We start from the raw sequence: 6,359 nt of genomic DNA on the forward strand, positions 1-6,359 counted from the left end.
AACTACAAAAAAAATTCAAAATACTATGATGCTATTTGCTGGAAATTTCTGATTTGCAAACTACTTGGCACAACCTTGGATTTACTACTGAACAGAACTACATTAATTTTCCATAGAAATTACAAACTTGGAAACTGAAGTGCATTGGTTTTGCTGACAAAGATACTCTGTCTATACCTTCATGAGGCAAAAATAGCTAATTGGAAGTGTAGGTAAAGAAATTTAGGTAGTTCAGCAACCTGCAGGTATTATTGTGCATTACTTATAATCTTTTGGGATTATGTAATGCATGTCAAGAAGAAGATGCAATTTTTCAAAAATGCTTGCTACTTTAAACACTACTACTCTTCTTTTATGCCCGATTAAGTTACAGCTACCACTACTAATTATTTGTATGTAAAAACTAATAATTGAGAATTAAATGATAAGCAACTTGATGAATCTTTGTATTGTACATCATGCCTTTGAATTTGTTCCTTTTATCTCTTGATAAAAAAAATACTAACAAAAGACTTACAAATCAAGTTTCTCTAAAATAGTGTTTTGGACGAAGAAACTAATGTAGTTTAACTAAACATAATTGGAAAGGTCAAATGTTGAAGACAGAGTTTGTTTCTTTGAATAGGTTGCTTGACCATGAGCAATTTAAATGTGTTTTTGAGTATTCTTTCTATTAATTTCTACTAATCCTTCATAAGACACAAAGAAGTTCTTTGCCATCTATTTTTGCTTCTTCTACATTCATTTTCATTGCAACCAATGCATCCCTTTTAGTTTTTTGGATCACCTGAAATTATACCAAGTATGGGTTTTGTCACATGAGGAAACGTGTTTAATATTTCATGTATATAAATGATATAATCATAAGCTATTGTTGAACCAAAATTTCAAGGTATGAGCAAATCTTAGCACATAGTTCAACACACACTTTTATCTTGGCTTTGAAGTACTTACCTGTTTACTATAACAATAAATACTTCATTTAAGGCTGAAACACACTGGGCAGTCGCTTCAGGCGCGTCCAAAGCGAATTGATGCGCACTCGTCAGTCGCTTGAACGCTCGAAACACACATGCAGCGACCATCGGGACTTTTACCGTGGCGTCTATTGAAAATGACGGTGATTTTAGTTTGTTACAGATACAGATATCACTTAAACTTTTTATTTTGGCCTTTATTATAGCTACTAATATATGAATATTTACTCAGTACAAACTACTATGTTGAGAAAAGAGAACAAGTCAGTTAAAACACGCCAATATGATCATAGTCCATTACGCGTATATTGTGGGTAATATTATTCTGTGCATTTAGGTTGTGCATTAGGGTTCCAGTTTGTAGCTCCTATTGTCCCTATTTGATAAGTCATATAAAAACTGAAAGATTCCAGTGTGAATTCACTATATATTGCCTTCGTTTTCCAAGGTATAATCTATAAATTTCGTATGATGCTTATGACAGGAAATATGATATGCATTAGGAAGTTAAAATGTATCTATTGGCCAATCAGTGTAAAGCGACTGAAGCGACCAAAGTCAAAGTCAAAGTCAAAGTCACATGTTTTCAACATGTTGACCTTTCAAAGCGACTAGCTGACGCGACTACGCTACTAGCTTAGTAACCACGCAAAGCGGTAGTTTTAGACGCGCGACTAAAGCGACTGCCTAGTGTGTTTCAGCCTTTACAGAAACACTAAGTTTTACTTATAAAACTATTTGCATAAATCCAAATTTGCAACCCCATTATGATTGTCTACAGTCAATCAAATTGAGCAGTCAGGCAGTTAAATACAGTTATTTTTATTATAAGGCATATACCACAGTGTTCATTAATTTTGCATGGCACACTGCATCAATTTCAACAAAACTCGGTTTTAAACATTTCTCTCATACTTTCCAAAAACAATATGAACAACTTCTTCCTTTTTGGGAGGTAAACTCTATTCACATCAGGAGAACATAGGATGATCATAATGCAAGATAGATGCGAAACTCGATAATAATTGTCTGCTTTGCCTCATCTGGTAAGCGATAAAGTAAAGAACAAACAAGAATGGACTAACTTAACTTAAATTATTATAACTTAGTAGTAGAAACACTCGTCAAGTATCGTGTTAAAAACAAAATAGTCAAACTACTGAACACTTTAAATGATAAACAATACTATGCTACTTACCGCAGTCCTGAAATGTATCCTTTTCTGTCGCTACTTTGGTATCCGCATACCACGGAAGTGTGCAGATTGTTTAAAAAGACAAAATTTTAAAAAAGTGTTTTGTTTGGATAAATAGTTTTTATACTTTCTTTACTCGCATTCGTGGTGGTCAAATCCGGGTGGGTGACAAAAGTTTAATATCATGAGCTCGCGTCTTTCCGCTGACTTTGTCCACCAAAATCCGCCATGTTTTTGACACAGACCGCGCGCTAATGATTTATAGTAATTTCGATGACAGTCTTAATATAACTCAATGAGTAGATTATAAGCATAGAAGTAAATATATCTGGAACGCTAACTCCTAAACGTTTGACCATTGATATGTAAATACTAATGGATAACGCATGCATCAACATCACCGATCTGAAATGGACTGGATAACGCATCTTATTGCAAAAATGAAATCCGGAAGTAAATCTGCTCAAGTCGAAGTTCGAGACCCACTGTATTGCAGAATCTTAGCTTTTGCGATATATTGCCTTGTACCCGTTTCTAATCCGGACAAGTTTCTCATCGCAACATTATAAGGATGCGAAGGATATTTTGGACAAAAAATTTCTTTTGTTTCGACTTCACAAAGCGGAGAAAGTTGATTCGCAAATTCGAAGGAGTGAACTACTGGTGTATAAACACGCTTGTTTGAAACAATGACATAGATTGTACTGTCAAAATCTCTTGAAAATATTGAAAAAACGATCCTTGACAAATGTTGTGTAAAAACTAGCTGCAGTCAACCATCGACATTCCTACCAGATGCGAAAATGACGACTTTAATTTGGTAAGTCTTTAAAGCTTTATCAGTATGTTATTGTAAGTATAAGTCTTAAATGAACGATATTTTTATACGTGTAATTGCATAAAGTGCTTCGACTGACTATCGCACTTTGTAAAATAATATGGTTCTATTTGAAATAATATAATATAATATAATATGGTTTTAGGATAAAAGACTTTATGTACTATATGGTGATGTGAGGTTCAGTGAATTAAGTACGTGCGTGTTGTGGTTTTCAATTGTAGAATGAACCATGCACTCTAGTTCTTTAAATAATATGATTTTTATTTAGACTCCTAACATAGAAAAAGTTCTGGCTAAACCATCAAATGTTGACAGTCTTTTCTGCTGATTTCTTAGTTCCTTCACAAAAGTCAGTTAGAGTCTGTTTTGGTTGGAATAAATTGGCTTGGTTATTCTGTTTTAACTATGTATTATTTAGTTTAAACTATGTATTTTACTGATAGTTATAATGCATGGTTATAAGGAGCAGCTCTACAACAATCATGGAAGAGAATTGGGTTCTTGGTCTTCCTTGCAATATAATCTGACAAGCAAACTTTAGCTTGTTTACAAGCATGAAAAGCAACAGAATACACAAGAAAATAATCACACAAACCTGTAGGAACATTTCTTTTGCAAACGTTTTATATTAGATGGAAATTTCTTTAAAGTTTCTGCCACAGTGATAGTCATTTCATGCAATTTGTGGGGGGAAAAGTTTTTCAGCTGTCATCATTACATGAAGGCTTGTACAAGTATACCAAATGTGGTTGAAAAACAGATTAGAATTTTCTTCGCGTAGAAAATTAAAAATCAAAAAATCAATCTTTTTCAAAGTTATTTTATAGCATATTGAAGGCACTATTCTATGTTTTAAAGAAATTACACTGGCCTTTTTTTTTATCATTTATTGGCACCTAAATTGTTTCAGGTTATTTATAACTTTAAGAATGGCTAAAGCTAGAGGAACTGAATGCTGTATTTTTGGTTGTGCTAAACGAAAAAAAATTAGAGAAAAAAAGGGGAATGCGCGTAGTGATAGTAAAGGAAGTGATGACAGCCACTCGGTGCTTAAAAGAAAACATCCTTGGTCATTTCATTGGTAAGTTAATCGCGCGCGAGGGCAGGTTACGTATATTCTTTCGAAATTTTTTTTATTAACTAGACTACTCATTTCATTATTTGATAACTAACTAAAAACGAAAGTGAATTAGAGAAAAATTGGAGGTTCATCATTAAAGACCTGCGCTCAGTGTGTTGTCCAACAGGGAGTCAGGAATTGTTATGAAGGGAATTGGCATGATACACTAAAACAAAGCAAAAAAATAGTTTATTTATGAACAGTATCTGTGTCCAATTTGTTTTCCAGCTGATGAAAATAAATACTCGTTGTAACTCTTGGTTGAGGAAATTCGTCGTAAGGATTGGTATCCGAACAAGTATTCACGTGTTTCCTCAGACAACTCATTGATAGAAGCAAAGCAAATACTAGATTAAAGAAAGATGCAATACCTAGAAGATTTAAGAAATTTACGTTGTATCTTATTAAGGTGATTCAATTGAAATTTGTGAGGATAAACTATATCCACACAAATAATTATTAGTTTTGTATCATTTTTCATAATTAAATTTTATTTTTCATTTCCTAATACCAATTGTAACATTTCTACCACTAAATAGTGCTTGGTTAATCTCTGCTCATATGCAAGACAGAACCTATCATACTTCGGTCGCCACCGAAGTGTGGGCCCCTAAGCCACTGCATACTATATCGCACCCAGCTTCCACTACTAGTTGACATCTACTATATGAAGTTTTAGCTTTATATATATATATATACCAAAATTTAAAGGCGTACGAAAGTTGTGGGGTGATTGTTATCGTTACTGCGCATGCGCAGATGATTTCTTTGATAATTAGTGATTAAGTGAGTTAATTGAGACAAATGTAGTGCAAATACGTATAGTTGGTCGTTGTCATGACTATGAACAGCTACTCGAGTGGACTGCGCATACTCAAGCGCATGCGCAAATTATTTCTCTATTAAATTGTTACAAATCATGCTATTTACTTCAAAATTGGTGCTAGTAGATGCAGGTTGTTGTTGCCATGACAATGAGCTTAGGTAGCTGGTCAAGTTGATTGCGCATGCTCAAGCAGACTGCGCATGCGCAGATGATTTCTCTATTAAATTTTTACTAAGCATGCTATTTACTTCAAAATTGGTGCTAGTATATGGAGTTGGTCGTTGCCACGACCATGAACTTGGGTATCTGGTCAAGTTGATTGCGCGTGCTCAAGCAGACTGTGCATGCGCAGATGATTTGTGTTAAAACTTGTGACTGAGCGAGCTAATTACTCCAAAATCGGTACAAGTACATCCAGTTGGTCGTTACTATGAGGTTAGAGAGTTTGTGGAGTTGACAACGCATGCTCAGATTCTCAATTAATTTGTGATAGAGCGAGCTCTGAAATTGGTGCTTGTAGATGCGCTGAGCAAGTTTTCCATCATATATTTTTGGAATGCTCTTTGTCTTCTTAAGCTAGTTTTGACAAATGCATATGGAACTCATCAGCAATTTGTTACGGCACTCGTAATATCCGTGACAACGTGAAATTTGTTTTTTTATTTTTCTCCATAACTTAATGCCTGTATATTGCATGTCATATTCAAGCTTTCCTTTGATTTGACGGAAAACGGTTTTTATTCACTCTTACACCTTCTGCCTTTACAATTATTCTATCTGTATTTCAAAAATAGAATTTACAAATGCCCGAAGAGAATTTTTTTATTTTATTGGCTCTCTTCTATGAAAACAATACAATGTCCGACCATTTGATTGCACGAATTTTGTAATTTGATCAAGTTTTTTTGACACGTGTGTTTACCATCGAAAAGATGGATTGCTTAAATGTACCTAGTTGCTTAGACTAATTGGATCCATTGTTAACCTCTATTCTTGTTCTCCACTTCATTATGTATCCATATTTGCTCTATTTTAGGTCTCAGCTCAACACAACCCATGTTTGTAGTTCCTAAACCTTGATCTACCCAAGAAAGATCTCTAGTGGTAACATGTTAGGTATGGCTAGTGGTTGGTCATCGTCGTTTGAGCCTTGTGACACCAGTTCAGTTGGCGTTAATTGTCCTGAAGTTGTTGAGGAGGTTGCTAGCAAAGCGTCGCCCAAACCAGAAGTTAGTTTTCATGGTATGCTAGCGTATTACGCGAACGTTGTTAGCAAGAAGTTCACATCAAATATTTATGGTCTCGTTCCATCGTCTTCTGAGAAGGTTTCATGTTCATCCTGTATCTTTCACCAATGTTACAAATGCTTAGTTTTTTTACGTCTTTTGAAACTGTCGTTT

The 6,359-nt window shown here is 34.6% G+C and overlaps 1 long non-coding RNA gene across 1 annotated transcript; it reads left to right on the top strand.

Annotated features, from left to right (window-relative positions):
* The first annotated feature begins 2,681 nt into the window (after positions 1-2,681).
* Positions 2,682-6,025, top strand: LOC124438303. Its single transcript, XR_006946046.1, has 5 exons — positions 2,682-2,992; positions 3,282-3,362; positions 3,924-4,094; positions 4,362-4,542; positions 5,996-6,025. It is a non-coding gene; the product is annotated as an uncharacterized LOC124438303 (long non-coding RNA).
* The last annotated feature ends 334 nt before the right edge of the window (positions 6,026-6,359 follow it).

The sequence above is a fragment of the Xenia sp. Carnegie-2017 genome, unplaced genomic scaffold (genome assembly GCF_021976095.1).
Source record: "Xenia sp. Carnegie-2017 unplaced genomic scaffold, XeniaSp_v1 HiC_scaffold_19, whole genome shotgun sequence".
NCBI classification, from domain to species: Eukaryota; Metazoa; Cnidaria; class Anthozoa; order Malacalcyonacea; family Xeniidae; genus Xenia; species Xenia sp. Carnegie-2017.